Source organism: Lichenostomus cassidix, chromosome 3, assembly GCF_008360975.1.
Source record: "Lichenostomus cassidix isolate B80296 chromosome 3, HeHo_3.0, whole genome shotgun sequence".
Classification (NCBI taxonomy): Eukaryota; Metazoa; Chordata; class Aves; order Passeriformes; family Meliphagidae; genus Lichenostomus; species Lichenostomus cassidix.
The window spans coordinates 22,454,995-22,471,866 of NC_139483.1; the positions used below are offsets into that span (position 1 = coordinate 22,454,995).

Genomic DNA, 16,872 nt, shown 5'->3' on the forward strand with positions numbered 1-16,872 from the left:
ATCTGACAAAAAAAAATACAGAGAATCACTGTTCACCACCACGACAGAGAAACCTCTTCCAGTCTTGGAAACACAGCATCAGTGGAAGAATGAGAGAGAATTTGCTTGCCCATACTTCTGCAAAGATTTTGGCTTAGAGTAATTACTGCCACCTTAAATGGCTATATGCCCCTACCATATTCAGAGATATGTGTTTAACGCAGTTATGAATACAAATCTCACTTCTCCAGACATAAATTGCCTGCTAATTTAGAAACCTCTCTCCACTCCCCCGCTCTGTACCTGACGCTTTGCCACACAGACTTATTCAAACACATGGCGATGGTTCACAGGCCATTCCTACAGATAGGGACGGAAAGGTCATTAGTGCTTCACTGCCTGTGCTCAGAGACACCTTCTAACAAAGCAGATACAACCTACAACCTGTCTTACCTTGGCTTAATCAGGAGGGTGAAAGCCATTCCAGAAGAATGCCATTTCTGACTCTCAAATGCCTCCATGAAAAGACTGCATCTTGCCCCGTTTGGCATGCTGCTGCTCGCAGCAAGTGTGTTGCCAGAGAAAGTTAGAACTTCAAACAGCTTTACTGAGCCCTTTCAAATAAAGTATCCTGGTTCAGCATCTCACCACTAAAGCACGTCAATCTCGGATATGGTTTTCTGCCTTATTTTTGCCAGGAACTCATTAGAATATCGCTGCAAGTACTTGTTTATTATCATTGCTGTGATGCTGAATTCACATTTTTACAGTGATCAATAAAAACTAAATCAGCTACACATTCAGCCCACACATGAAGAAAATTAATTTAACAAGATCAAAGTTGTCTACCTTCTACTGCTGTAAAATCACAACCAGCCTGTTGATTTTTGCCAGTTATCTTTGAAGAATGATTGGGAATGAATAAAAAACATTCTGGAAGCATATACTGAAATTGCAGATACAAAACAGAGATATGAGGACACATGCAAACAACCGCATGGGAGACCTTTGCTTGATTTCAAACTGCATAGCAGACCAAAGATACAGCCAGGGCATCAGTACTCCTGCAAAGCCACACCACTCAGTGTGCCTGAACAGTAACAATTTCTCTTATCAAGATATATGGGAGTTCCTCTGCAACAATGAATATAAGCTTTTGAAAGGTAACAAAATAAAACCCCAAAATCATGCCAGAGAGTTAGCATCTGAACTGGATCCACACATTCCTCCCCCAAATATACTACGGGCACAAGCAGCAACAAAATTGCTGCGTTCAGCATTGAGCTGAACACACATGCATGGCGTGTGCTCATGGTTCAGGTGATTACAGCCTTCAGCTCAGTTTTGGTAATGGCCACAGAGCTCAGGGTTATTCCAAGGCCCATTGTGGCCTAGGATACATTGAAGATGCTTTCAGCCTCTCAAAAGGGTGCACCACGCTGCCCTCCCTGCTGAGAGCAGCAAGGAGCCAACTCAAACACCACCACCTGTACACAAGGTAAGCCCAACTTCCACGCTCAGGATGAAATATAAACGAGGCAGACTGAAAAAGAAGCAATTGAGAAGATGTTTATGAAATCTTATGACAGTATCCTAAATATTTCAGGGCTCTGGCAGCCTACATTTTAGGGAAAATAAAGCTCAGTTTAGCTATATAGGCTCTTCTAAGTATTCATACTTGTGAACCATATAAAGTCTGGTCAGCATCCATTTTTCTATTTAATACACTGTTATTGCTGCTAACAATGCAAATTTTAACATCACAAAAAGAGCAGATAGGTAGTAAATCTGCTTACAAAATAACAACAGCACTATTTACTAGTTTTGTTTTTTTCTCGGACAAACAAGATCTTCTACCAGGACATCTTCTCCATCAGCAGACAGAGACAGGAAGGTAGCAGCAGAATGAAACACTGGTGGCACAAGTGCAGGAGGCAGCACTGCCAGCTGCAGTCCTGCTCCAACAGCCAGCACCTACAGACTCTTGTCAAAGAAGGCCCATTTGCTTCCTCCTTCTTCATGAACTGCTGCACTGTCAAAACGAGTAAATAAATTTTGGTCTCTGATCAAAACAGATATTAAAAGCTCCTTATGTCTCCAAACTTTCACAGATTAGCAATGCAGTATTTCCTAACCTGCAGTACTTCAAAGCTGCATTCAAAATTAAAGTACATGGGATCTCTTTTCAGGAAAAAATATTATTACATATGGATAATGTATTTCATAATGTATTTCCTACTTCCCAATAAACTGTATTTAATTCTGCCTGGAGAATAGAGGGCTATTTCACGTTATGCAAAACTCTAAGAGCATGCATTTCGTAAGGACCCTCTTAGGATCAGATGCTTGCAAGAGTATCCATATGCATTAGAGCCACAGGACAGCAGGTTTACCTTACTGACATTCCAGGATTGTAGTGGGTGTTCTGTTAAGAAAATGAAAGAAGTTACTATGTAGGTCAACTGTGGAATTAAAAAGGAAAAAAAAAATTAAAAAATGCCTAATGTAGCTGTAATTGGCATAACTCTCCAAGTGTAAATAGAGATCCTTCCAGGAAAATGCACTTCTAGTTCTGATTTGGCATGTGAAACATGACAGTACTGGGAAAAACACTTTTCTGCTAGTACAACTAGACCTCAGGCAGGACCCTCACCCACACAGAAGTGCTGCAAAACCCCTCAATCCCCTAATAACATTCACTATTCACCAGCAGAATTTTTGGTTTACTGGGGAAAATGTATTTAAGGTTATTACTAATCACACCAGCATTAATTATTTTTTAGTTTAAAATATAAAAACTAGAACACAGACTTCCTTCCTATCCACCCTCAAACCCCCCCAAACACACAAACACTAAAAATATATAAATAAAGGAAATGAAACTTCCCCATCAATGAAAATTGGGGGGGGGAAGGAGAGAGGAGGGAGCGGGGAACAAAGACAAAAATTACTTTTTTTTTTAAGACAGCAAACTTAAGCTATTCTCAAATTTTAAACTTGCTTTGCAGGATCAGGTACTTTTTTGCACAGTCTGATGCTGAAATTATCTAGGATGTGACATTCACTTAAAAAGAAAGTACCTGATATAAATTCTGCACCTCAAATGGCCCCTGTCCTTTAAGAGTCCTGGTAAGCCTTGTTTTAGCCAGATGGCGTGAACAAAAACCTCACCATCAGGGATCTTTTAAAAAAAGAGGTGCTGATAATTTAACATTTAACGTACACCTACCTGTTTTGCTGGGGCAATCCTTCCCCAATCCGTATTTTTGCAGTCTCTACACTCCAGGGTTAGCTGGAGTGAATTTTAGTACCTCAGTCTGAGTTTTTACTCATTACTGAACATCAGATTTTTGACAAAGTGGGGGGAAGGGGGAGGAGAATCAAAAAAGACCATCTACGACAATCTTGCTTTGCTATAGTTGCAATGAACTTTAAACATGAAGAGAAAAAATGGCAAAGGAAAACAAAACCTTGCAGCTCTGCACTTCAAGGACAGATCACAATGCGGGCTCTATAAAGAAATCTTACCATGAGCAGTTGATGAGGGGAGGGAGGGGAAAGACAGAAACCATTTTCTTGCTGAACTAAACAGACAGGAAAAAATTTTTGCCAAGATCCAGGATGGCTGCTTTAGATATTGGTGGGGTATGGAAGCTCGGCACTTGTTACCATGTGCCTGCAAAGTGACCTCTAACAGCCCACCAGAGCGGTGGATGGGAAGCTGAAGATAAGCGATTCACCTGAAATCCCAAAAAAATTTAAACTGTAAATTGGAGAATGACAAACTAAAAAGAAAATTTTTAAAAAAATTAACTACCTTTAGAATCTGCCTCATATCAGGATTTTGGGTCTTTCCAGAGCAAACTATCAGTCAATTATGAAAACTTAGGTGGGCGAAACATTTATTACAGAGTAAGCTGAAACCGCAAGACTCATTTCACTCAGAACCTCAAAATACACCTAACACTACATGACTACCCCAAAACCCTGCAACACCCCCACTGCAATGCAAAAAGTTTAAACTTTAAAAAAACTCAAACACTATTACAGGGTGATAGGGCATACATTTAAGAGCATGCCCTGGGTTCCTCAAACCATTAGGCTCTTGAGAAGAAAGTAACATAAATGATGTATTTGCCTTCAAGTTTCTGTGGCAGCAGGTTGCAACCTGAGCACATCTTCCAGTTTTTCCCCACGCAAATCAACAGTTTGGGATTTTTTTCTGCTGCTGTTTCAAGCAGGTCCAGGTGAGACCACATCCCCACCATCATGGAGTGACACAAGCAAGCCAGAAAGAGAGAAAAGAAACTGCTATCAAAACCACTATTCCTTCTGCTTGCAAAAACCAACATCCAACAAGAACCAGTGCCAATATGACTTGCCAATATGACTGTGTTACCTACTTTGTCCTCCTGGCCAGCCTGGACATACAGTAGCAGCAGCAAGGAGATGATGGTGAATGAGCCCATTCTCAGCATTTCAGATCTAGCAGGAGATACTCCCACAAGCTCTGTAAGTTAACTTGGTGCATAAACGCATGCTGCTCAAAAGTAATTTCAATGGATCTCTTAAATCTGTTTGGTTTCAAGCAGAGTTGTTAAAGACAAAAAAAAACCACCCAGTAAAATTGCAGCTACTGTTCTTTGAACCAGGTTCAGACCTACTCTTTGAAGGAAGAGTCGCCTTTCTTAAAATATATTTGAATGTGCTATTTTTGTCTTTATCTTAGAAGGCCTGGTTTCCCCTCACAGCCCTGCAACTGATTACAATAATAGGTTTCTCAGAGATGAACAAGTTAAGAAGAGGTTTTATTACTTCACATGCAGCAAAACGTATGGAATTTGCTGCCTTCATTTTTCTTTACTTTTGAATGCAGCCTCCCCAACTCCTCTCCCTCACTCACAAAGTAACTCTACCGTTGTAAGCACTGTCATGGAAATCAGTGTGACCACTTGTGCTCCTCACCTTACATAAATAACTGAGGGTGTGGCAGCTTCTCCAGGCAGAATTCATACATGCACTTAAAGACGCTTTTGCCTACTTCTCTCAGGTGGAAGGCAGGCAAAAGGATCTGTTAATTTTAGGAATAGAAAAATTATAATTTCGATTATAGTTTTTCATTGGAACTATGCAGCTGTACAGCTCGCAAAAGAATGCAAGGGGAGGAAACAAATTGTTTCCACATCAACCATTATTTCGTACCTGTCAAACACTGCTTGCTTTAAAAAACAAAAACCAAACACATATTTCTAAGGAAGCTGAAATGAAACTGCCTTATCTCACAGTTATTATGACACATAGTAAGGAGGCACAAGCCAGGGTCCTTCTTTTTTATACTATCCCATTACAGTATTGGCAGAGGGAGAGAAGGACCTTCTCAAACACTCGGCTGAGTAAGTTTTCAGGTGACATATCCCCCAGTTGATTAGAACAAACAAAAAAAAAAAAAAAGAAAATATTCACAGCAAAGTATTAACTTACTGCTTTAGGAAAACCTACAGTACTTTACAGAACTGCTCTTCTTATACTTTTCTCACACTCCCTGCCAGATGTCAAGTTATGAGCTCAGTTTATAATAGCAAGCCTCACTGTATCACTTGAAGAATTAAAATGGCCAGAAGAAGAGAAGCTATAGAGTTTTGAGTTTAAAATCTAGGAATCCCTTTTTTCTATCTAGGCTAGTTGAGCACTACTCAAAAGCAAAGCAAACCTGAAACAAGGACTTGCTTTATGGTCTTCAGTGCATACTGGAGTATTCTCAATAGGCAGGTCATCATCAGTAACATACAGATTGAGAAAATGAAATGGCTTAGGCATGGAGACTTTTTCAGTCTATCCAAATACAACATGAGTCAACATTAGGTAGAGAGGTTAGTCATGCTGTGGTTTATTTATGCTCTTGTTGGCCCATGATATAAACACCGGAGGCAGGATGCCTGCTTAGCTACCCATGGCCTCATCCCTCTTGCCCAGGGAGGGATGCCAACAGTGGGACATACATTGTGGCAGCATGATTAAGCTCTGCTCTTATCATATCACCAAGAGGCCAATTCTCCACTCCGCACTCAGGCCAAGTTTCACAGCAAAGTGCATTGCTTGGTTTTGAGTTTTTTTGGCTTTTCATGATACATGATTCTGACTGCCACATCACTGTGCTGCACAGGTCCTCATTAAGGACGCCCACCTTCAGAAACATAAACTGGTAATCAATGGTAGCAGAACAGATAAGAGTGTTTATTTGCACCAAAACCTTTGAATAGGCAATACTTAAGCCTTTAATTTTTCCAAAAAAACCCACATACAACACATTTTCTTCATATGAAAAATCACTTATCTAAATTCTAAAAACAACAACAAAAAATCTTTATTTGATGTATGCAAAGCTGGCAGTATGCATAGAGCACTCAAGGAGCAGTCCTTCTGTTGTTATATATGTGCCTTGGACAACACTTAGAAAAAAGGTACCAATCGGGGCATATCAAACGCCATCACTTCAGTGGGCAACACAGTGAAATGTGTTATTTCTAGACAGATGCACCTTATTAATGCAATGGCTCCGTTTTGATCCAGCTGAACATCCAAGATCACAGAGTAGGTAGGCGATGACACCAAACAGCTGCAGGTACAACTCACGCACACACCAACACTGTGAGGACAGGTCACTTCATCATGACACTATACTCTGAGTGAGGGCAACAGAGGTCCCCAGGGGAGCTCTGTGGGTCAGAGCCCCAGGCAGGATGGATACAGGCAGCACAGTGGCCCTGCTGAGCAGCCAGGCCAACCTTGCCAGGTGAACTCTCTCCTCATATCTACAGTAAAATAGTAACTATCAAAGGCATAAAACTTCCCCCTCAGTGATTACCTGCTTAAAACATTCATTATGCAGTTAAGCACTTCGCAGTATTTTCCATAAATAGTTAAGCCACAGGTCATCCTATGTATTTTGCTGCCATCATGTCAGTCTGTAAAAACGTACGAACCTCACCTGTAACTATCTGAATGACGACCAGCACTGATGCGCAAGGACAGCAAGTGCAGGTCAGATTTTACTGGACGAAGGCATTAACCCGGTAGGCTTACACCTCGATCAGTCAAGCCTGGTTAGTTAACAGGCAGACGTGAAAACCACTCTGTAAAGTCAGCAGAAGGATGAATAGGCATTATCCATTTATTAACTGGTTAACTGCCGATTAATTTCACTTGCAAATCGCCTCTCCGGTATTTAAACACCTGGCTAAGAGTTTTTGTTCCTTACCACCCCGTAATTTTGCCGGGCCAGAAACCCGGAGCGCCCCGCCAGCGCCCAGCCCGCCGCGCGCTGTTCTCCCGCGGGAAAGGAGGGAGAAATGCCCATTCCTCCAAAACGAGCTCGCCCCACGCGGTGCCGTCCAGGAAGGGCTGCACAGCCGAGCCCCGGGACCGCTCCGCTCCCAACACTGATACCGAGACGGCGCCGAGCGCGCTGCGGCACGAAGGACGGGGAGAGTCGCGCGTGGGTCGCCCACTCGTGTCAGGGGCAGTGACGGGCAGCGCGGCTCGGAGAACTTCCGCGGCCAGCCCCGCCGAGCCGCCCTTCCCCGCCTCTGCTCACGGCACGGCACGGCACGGCGCGGCGGCGCCCGGGACTCGCAGCAGCGCCGCGGAGGGGGCGCCCCGCGCCAGCCCCGCCGCCCGCCCGGCCCGGGCAGGTACCGGGCAGCGCCCCCCGCCCGCCCGCGCCCGGCCGCGCAGCAGGCGGCGGCAGCCGGCAGGGCCTCGGCGCTGCAGACCGAAAGTCAACTGCGAGCTGCAAACTTTTTTTCTCCCTCCCCCCCCTCTTTTTATTTTTCCTCCTCTCCTTCCAGCGCAGCCCTGGCTCCTGCAAAAACGAAACTTGCGAAGCGTTGCCCCTACCTGGCGCGAAGTCTGCAACAAGTGCAGGCGGGCGGGGGGGGGCGGGCGCGGGGCTCGTGGCGGTGTCGGCGAGGCGGGAGCAAATCGCGATATTAATTTATTACGGAGCTGCCCCGGGCTCGGTCCTACTTCACTTACAGTACGGCGCCCATCCTGTAAACAAATATCGCTCCGCCAGGAAACGCGCTCCCCCGGCCCGGCCCGGCCCGGCGCGGCCCCGCTGCCCGGCACCCACCCCGGCGGCGGCGGCACATGGAGCGGAGCGGGGCGGGGGCCCCGCGCCGGGGGAGGCTCCGGGCACCGGCACTTACCTCCGGCACGGCCTCCCCCGCCCGCCGCGCTGCCGAGTCCGTGATGCAAAAAGAAAGAAAGAAAGAAAAAAAAAAAAAAAAAAAGAAAGAAAGAAAAAAAAAAAAAACCAGTGTCAGCAAATCGCTGTCAAATAATTTCCTTGCAGCAGGGAGCCGGGAAAAGCAGAAGCAGGAGGGGGAGGAGGCTGCGGGAGGCGGCGGGATCCCTCCGCCGCGATGGGTCTGGCCCCGGGTAGCGAAGCAGGAAGTAAGGTGTCGGTGGCGCCGCGGCCGCCCGGCCCCGCGGCGGGGCGAGGGCGAGGGGCGCCCGCCGCCCCCGGGGGCCCGCCCGCCGCCGGCCGTGCGCCGCCGCCGCCGCCTCCCTCCCTCTCTCCCTCCCGCTCCGCCGCGCCGCGCCGCGGTCTGGCCGGCAGCCCCTCCTCTCAAGGCGGTGAGCGCAGCGCAGGTGCCGGGGCCACTGGCGGCGACCTGTCAGCGGCTCCCGCCGGGTCGGTGGGGTACGGGCGAGAGGGCGCCGCGGGATCCCGCCGCATGCCGCAGGGCGGTGGGGCCGGGGACCGCTCCCGCTGCCGCTCCCGCCCGGGCGGCGGCGCCGGGGGACGACAGCGCGCCAGCCCCGGGGCCGAGGGGTCCCGCCGCCGAGGGGCTGGGCTGGAGGGGGTGCTCCCCGGGCGCCGGGGGGTGTCATGCGGAGTGGGGCAGCCGTGGCGGGGCCGGGGACTGCGGGCGCTGTGGCCCGGCCTCCCCCAGCCCGGGGCGCCGGAGGGGGAAAGTGGCCGCGGTGAAGGCGCGCTCTCTCTCACCCGGGATCTCTCCTGCCCTGAGCGGGGAAGGGCTGCTGCGCCTGCCGGGGCCGCCTCCGGCTCCAGGGCGGCTCCTCCGCTTTGGGCTCATTTAGAAGTTAATTCTCTAATACAGCGAGCCGTGTAGGAACTTGCTCCTGTGGTCACTGATCTTTGCCACTGGTAGTCGTCAATGATTTTTTTTTTAATTCTACAGAAATATTTTGGTGAAATACCTCATCTGTCCTGCTTCCCTTGAGCTCAGTATTTGCAATAGATTGCACCAAAATGTTCCCTCGCAGGGAAAGATTTTACATCTTGGGGACAGATACGTGATGCATACAGCTTATGCAGTGCTCTGTTTAAGCTCACGGACAATGACAGACTGTAAGAAACCGTCGCTGGGAAGAGAGAAACTGAAACAGGGATGGTTATAGGCCTACTTCTGCCTTCAAAGAGGGAAAGAAAACCCAACAGACAAAACTCTCAAGGGTTATAAACTGGTACAGAAAAAGGTCTTTGGTGTTAGCATTTGTGATTCAGCCTTACATTATAATGGTTACCAGCAGCCTCATTTTCTTTTTATGGTCATCCTGGTTTCCTGGTTGCATGACACTTCCATCAGGCCACCGTTCTTAATAATTTAACCTTTTATGAGATTGTTTTGATTTACAGTGTAGATTAGAGCAAGAGTGAAAAAGTATGATATCACTCATTGGCTATTAAATTTCTTTGAACTATACGCAAAGGTCTCCATTTGTTTAAAATGTGAGAAAGGCTTTTTTTTTTCCCCAGCCAGCTACTAATTTTCTAATTTTATTTTTCCTTAACTGAAAAATACCATTCAGATATTGTAAGTTCTCTGTGCTGAGCTATGCAAAATCTATGCAGAGTTTTGGATTCAATGGTTGGCTTGTTTGCTTGCTGGAGTCCTAAGTCACATAAACTATGTTGAAAATAGAATTAAAACCACAACTCAACATGTGCCTTGCCTCTGTTTGTGTTTCGTGTCTAGTCTGAAACCCAGAGTAGCCCATATTACTTGTGATTTCCAAAATGAGCTCTGAAAATAAGCAATGGAATTTAACATCTCTCTAGGTTTGTGTCAGCATCTCTGCTTGTCCAGTTAATAAATACAAGCAAATCTTTTTTGAATCAGCTAGGTGTTACTTGATTTACCTGAAACACAAGGGTTTGGGCTATAACTCAAAATAGAAGCAAAAGTCTAATTTAAATTTGAACAAAGAATCATTAGGTCCGTTTTTAGAGCATGGTGCTAATAGCACCAAGATTGTGTGTTTGACCCCAGTATGGGCCATTCACTTAAGAGTTGGACTTGATGATCTTTGTGGGTTCCTTCCTACTCAGAATATTCTGTGATTATCAAGCAGCCTTCTGACATGCTATAAATTGGACCCATCTTACTGTGCCATAACAAGTTTAGCTACGCAAAGCTCTTAGCTCTGGACAGCAGTTCTATAAAATTGTGTGGGCTGGCTATAGCCAGACTGCATTCTTTGTGTTTATCCTGCCAGTTATGAGTTGGTCTCCATCAAAAGCACAAAGCCTTAATTTGTGTTCTCAGTTTTCTTGATCCTTCATCTAATCTCTTAAGGATTTGAGTATCAAGCTTCCCACTTTTGAATCAAAAAATCAGATTGGTATTTACAGCAGTCAACCTCAGAATAATTCTATGGGCTTGTCGTGATGTTGTTCAAGGAGGATTTGGCAGTGATACCTGGTGAGCTGGAAGCCCTCAAACCGGGTTGAGGTCCTGGCCGGCCCAGCCAGCTGCCCGCTTGCTGCTGTCAGAAGAGGGAGACCTTGCCCTCTCTTCCCTGCCCGCCGAGCAGGTTCAGCTCGCCCAGCCAGAATCCGATTCCCTGTCTGGGCTAAGTTCCTGCCATTTTGGTGAGCTCCCTGCGACGTCAGCACAGGGGGAGCTGGGGGGCCGTGGGGTGGGAGATCCTGGGGAGCCCTGCAGCAAGTTGGCAGGGCAGCTCAGCTGCCTCCCGAAGCTCCCACTGCTTCAAACGGCACAAAGGCAGCAAATGTCTTACGGTAACTGCCATCACTCTGTCAGAGTCTTGTTAGCAATTAATGCATTTTAATTTTTCTTCTAAGCAGGGCTGTTTCAGAAATGAAAGCACTACTGAAGTTTAGAAGTGACAGAGGTCTCTGATCATCCTCCTGGTTCATTCTTTCCCAGCACAGAATTGCTGTGTCATTATTTTCCCAAATGCCTTAGTTTTTATTAGAAGGCTTAGCCTTGAATTCATAGGCTTTCCAAGAAAGACAATGCTGAAGGAAACATAGTATGGCTGTGGTAGGAGGCAGCATAGCTTTGTTCAACAGCTGGAGTCATTAAAATAAAATTACTTAAGACACCTTAATAAATCACGTTTATGCAAGTATCTTACTGGTCAAAGTCACAGCAGCCAAAATACAGATGTCCGTCCAGTTTCTTGGTTTTAGATGCCTGTTTCCAGGTTGAATTTTGAATTGTGGATGTTATCCTAAAAAAAAAAAAAAAAACCCAAACAAAAAACCAGACCTTAATTATCTGAGTTCGTTGAACAAGGCTAGTGACAGCCTTAGATTTGTTTCAATGGGGAGGTTTTGAGCCATAAAGTGCACTGATAGATTTAGGTTTAAAAGCAAGTTCGGTTTCAGAATCTGACATTTGACCTAATGTGGACTTCATATTTGTGACTGAGATTATAACCATATTTTCCAGAAAGAATAAAAGCCATTATGGAAATTTCAAGCGATGACAAATGTGCCCTTTGCTACCTGTTGTTTTGGTGTAATTCCTGATCCACCTCCTGGTTGAATGCTTGACTTTGATTTTTCTTTCAATTTGTGAGTTTTCCAGCATGACATTGCTGGTTCTTTCCCTTCTAAATCAGTTAAGTATCATCTGAATCCCTTGGATTTAGTTAGTCATTTGTCTCTTGCCTGTTAGATATATGTAAGACACTGGGGTCTTACAGGAGTGACACTGGCAGGGTCAGAATAGTTTAAAAAGCCAAATGTATGTTTTCTGTGATCACATTCCTTGTGCATCCAAAGGGAAATAGCCACAGCTTCCCACAACCGGAACACAAAAAAAATTGATTACAGTTGGCAACGGGCTTGCTCAGAGATCAGCAAGTGCATCGTTCCAGGTTGTCCCTATGCTTGTGAAACAGTAGCTCTGCTTTGTTTGAAGGTAATGTTAACAACCCTGTTCTTGCCTTGGTGCTCTTGCCTTCATGTGTGTTGGAGTCCGGTGTTTCTCCCTCTTAGGTCTTCTCACCAGGAAGCTCAGGACATGGAGAGTTCCCAGGATAAAACAGCTTGCGCTCTTTGGTGTCACTTCTGACCACATCCATTGCAAGTCACAAAAAATGGCCAAGGGTTGAGATGGAGCTGAATAGTTTTTTGGTAGAAATGCATCAGGACCCTGGCTACTGCAAGCTACCATGTACTTCCCTTTGTCCACTTCCACCACCCAGGTGAGGAGCAGGCCTGTGTCAGACAAGCAACATCCCAGCCTTGCTGGTCCAAGTTGCCTCTTGTCCAGGGAAGTGGCTGCTCTGATTCCAGACATGAGGTGAAGTCACAGATTTTACCAGCAGCCTAATCTGATCTCAGACCATGCTGCTGCCATTTGAGAAATAATCCTGGAAGTCAGACTTTTAAAAGCCAGATTGGTTTGCTGATTGTGGAGCATAAGGAATGGTGCAGGAAATACGCCGAGGAGGGAAGAGGATGAAAGCATGCTGTTTTCATTCAGACTGCTGGTGAAAGCTCACAGGGCCCTTCATTACAAGGAAAAAGCTGAGGTGCTGGAGCATGTCCAGAGAAGGGCAACAGAGCCAGTGAAGGATCTGGAGCACAAGTCTCATGAGGAGTGACTGAGGGAACTGGGGTTGTTTAGCCTGGAGAAAAGGAGTCTCAAGGGAGATCTCATTGCTCTCCACAACTACCGGAAAGGAGGCTGTAGCAGGGTGGGGGTTGGTCCCTTCTCTGAAATAACAAGCAATGGAACTAGAGGAAATGGCATCAAGTTGCACCAGGAGAGGTATAGAATGGGTATTAGGAAAAACTTTTTATGGAAAGTGTAATCAAGCATTGGAACAGGTTACCCAGGGAAGTGGTGGAGTTACTATCCCTGGAGGGATTTAAAAGATATGCAAGATGCCGTGCTAAGGGAGAGAGGTGGATTTGGTAGTGTTGGGGTAATGGTTGGACACCATCATCCTAAGGGTCTTTTACGACCTAAATGATGCTATGAGTCTTACCATGAAAGCTAAAACAAAAGTGAATTGTGATGGGGAGCGTCCTGCTGTGCATTATGCAAGTTGCTGTCTCCAGCTGAATGGGTTTGCCTCCTGTTTGCACCTAACACTGACACAGCTTCCCAGGTGAGCTAGATCACCTCTCAGTGCTGGCAGAAATGCCCTGTCATTTTTCTCATAGATTGCTTCATTGAGTCAGCCAGACAAGTAACAGAAAAGGCAGGGTTGTGTGCTCAAAAGTGGGATTAGCAGCCACACCAAGTTAAATTGCCTCTAATTGTCACAAAGCCACAGCTGCTATCTCATTTGGCAGATAAGATGCTCTGTAAAGACAGTCGGTCCAGGCAGTGGACAAACAAACAAACACACAAAACAAACAAACAAAACCAAAACCAAACAAAAAAAGCCCTGAACCTGCACAGCTGTTTGCACTGCAGTCAGCTCTGGAAATCCACAAGTACTAGTTTTCTCACAGCTTCAACCTCAGGAGCCTTACAGCAAAGCCTAGAGCTGCACACTTATAAGTCAGTCACTGAGCCGCTGAGCTGCTCCTTCAGTGTAACCTGCAGTAGCTGCTGAGGCCCTGGGGCTCTGGCCCAGTGCTGATGGAGCTGGGTGCTGCTGGATGAGGGATCCTCCTGGCAGCTCTTGGTGGGACATGGCCTTGACCTTTCTGCATCTCCCTGCAGCTGGGCACACAGGAGATACAACGCCACTTCACAGGGATGCCCTGAAGCAAATTAAACCATGTAAAGTGCTTAGGAATGTTTTGGTAAAGAAATTACAGATAGGCAAGTGAGAAATAGTGACGACTTAAAGACTTTTTTTTCCCCAGTGACTCTATTAGTGTTTTGCAACTGTGTATGAGCCCTAAAGAGGAAAATGAGCTAGAGACATTCTTGCTTTATTTGGTTTGTGCCAGTTCCCATTCCACTTGGAAGGGTTGCTTATATTACCATGCTGTCAGGAATAATCTGCGGGCGTATACATGTGCACACAAGAGATACAGTGATATGGGCCATCTTGCAGGATCATGTCCTAGTGAGCAATGCTCCAGTTTGTGTGGTTTTCTCACATGCCAGAAAAGAGGAAATGTTTAATTTTATACAATACACTGACATATGTATTTGTAAATTTACAAATTTGTTTGATATATACATATTATATAAATTATATTACATGCATTTGTTAATTATGAATGCATAAACATATATAACTCATGTACCTTTATAAAACTAACACGAATTAAGATAGCTTTCTTTTTTAAAAATAATTTCCAGATTTTAAATTGATGGTGTGGTTTGAGCTGTTCTACACTTAAAAACCATTCACTGTGGATCTGAGTTGGGAATACTGTCAAGGGCCAGTAATACTGTCATCATTTTACAGATGGGTAAAGTAAGGAACAGAGGCGGTTCAGTGTCATGCAGGAAAGTAGCTGCAGAAGTATGAAAAAATCTCCTAAGTCTTTGCACTTTGTTATGTCTTCAAAACAGACCAGTATTGCTCAAGTAAATCTTATGCCCAGCTTGAAATATTTGGAGCTTTTACTGACATGCAAGAAGCTTTATCCTGTTGGCTTTGGATGTACTCCTGGTGGTAACAGCTGAAAACTGCTCTATGAAGAAGCACACCTTATTCTAAATGTGCTGCCTTTGTACTGCTGGAAAGAAATACATAGTTCTGCTTGTAGACAAAGATTCAGTTCAATCACACTATTTAATATGAAACTGCCTTTACAGAGACACCAAATCCAGTGAAATTACAGTTTTAAGGTACTGTCTCCTATTACTTTTGCTGAATGCCCCCAACAATCTTTCTGAGTTGTTTCCTCTTGGCTTTAAAAATCTGTTATGTGGTAAAATTGATATATACAAAAAAAGAGGCTTTAGGACAGCCTGATACAGAGAGCTGTATTAATTTCTAATGTGTTTGTTGAACAAGAGAAATCATACTTTTGAGTACAGGAAGGAAAAATGGAGCTGATTACAATCAAAAGTTTTCTAAAAATAAAAGGTTATAGAAAAGATGTATGATGAGAGTACAAAGAAGCCTGCCATATTAACTTTAATTTACAGTTAATCTAAATAACTTTTTGTAACAGAAGGGTAATATCTAAATACAGATATGATTAAGTGACTGTGGTTCTCTACCACAACGTGCAATGTGTCTAAGTCCACACTGACAACTGAGATCAAGACTGAAGTTTTGTTCCTTTTTCAGAATTTTGTCTGTTGGAAGTGGATGCAATATTGGCAATAGCACACTGCATATTGTGTGGAAGAGCACAGACAGCCACCTCTGATCAGAACTATCCCTGTTATCACATCATCTACTTTTAGCTGTTTCTGTTTTCTATTTCATATTCCTCAGCACAGAAGCGAATTATTTTGCTGATTTAATTCAAAGTTGAATGTACTCTGTGTAGGGTTTGTTGAAGGAGCCTAAAACAGCCATCCACATCTGCTCTGAACTTTTCCATTCAGAACTGGAACCCGATTTTTTATACAAGTCTTTTATAGTCAAATATACCAATTGCTTCAAGGTCTCATGGTGTCTTACTTATTTGTTTCTTACATATGTGACAATGGGCAGATATGCATTTAAACTGTAGGGATAGAGCTGTCACGATTTAAAAATGCTGTTAACTCACATGGCTAGACTGATAGTGTATATCCAATATATATACAGTATATTCTGTTTACAGTGATGTAGAGCACTTTACATCATCAGATAGAAGTAAGCTGTATCATTTCACATTTTTACAGTGATGGGAATGCACTTACTGTAGAAGACAAGCTCTTTTACATCTCTCTGTCAGTGTTTTTTTTGGTGGCCCCAAAACACTTGAGGAGGTGAGAGTTGCACTGAAAAACAGAAAGCAGAAAACACAGTGGAGTTACTGTATAGCTGCAGTGAGACAGAGAACTGCAAGGAACCCTTATAAAGCAGGTTACCAAAATTAATAGTAGAGGAAAAAAACTTGCTCTGTAGCTGAGAGAGTTTCGCCAGCAGCAGCTGACAAATCCAGGCATGTGTAAATATGTGAAGTCTTTCTGATGGACCAATTTGGCTTCTAGAGAAGAAACTACCTCCATCACATTCAAATGGCCTGTAGATCTCCAAATTAATATAGAAGTTGGGAAATTCAACAGGGGATCCCCAAAAAAATCTCCTGTAGTGCTCCTGATGCAAGCTTAGGTCTGTGAGACTAAAGGTCTCAGACTTTTGGTTCTGTTCTGTTGAGAAAAGAGGCAATGGTGCAAATTTGGCATGAGATTGTTTTCAGAGGTGAAAAAGAAGAGACTTTCTTCTGGGTCACTAAAGTGTGGAATTTTCCTATAAAAGTCTCCAAAGTTTTCTCCTAGCCATGGGTAGTACAGGGTGGTCCTCCCATATCTGAGCGCACCCTGGGGAACCCAGCAGTGCTGACTGGATTGGAACCAGAAGGCTCATCTCTTAAGTCTGCAACACCCACAGTATTGCCAGCTTGCTAGAAAAGCTTGAAGAAATATGTGGAGGGAAAAGAGGTTTCTCAAATCAACTTTTGCTTTAGTTGATGTGTTGGTCTGCAGAACCCATTTCACTTTATTCAGAAATTCTAACAACAACAAGGCATGC

General features: G+C 44.6%; 1 protein-coding gene across 8 annotated transcripts in view; it reads right to left on the reverse strand.

The window, feature by feature from the left end:
• TRERF1 (transcriptional regulating factor 1) overlaps positions 1–8,324 on the reverse strand; it is a 97,809-nt gene extending 89,485 nt beyond the window's left edge. For 5 of the 8 annotated variants that reach the window (XM_085054925.1, XM_085054923.1, XM_085054924.1 and 2 more), the window contains exon 1: positions 7,876–8,023. The gene's annotated coding sequence lies outside the window, so the exon portion shown is untranslated. Of the gene's footprint in view, positions 1–7,875; positions 8,109–8,186 lie in introns of those variants that run through there. The other 3 variants (XM_085054918.1, XM_085054922.1, XM_085054919.1) reach the window with 2 other exon arrangements.
• Between the last annotated feature and the right edge of the window lie 8,548 nt (positions 8,325–16,872).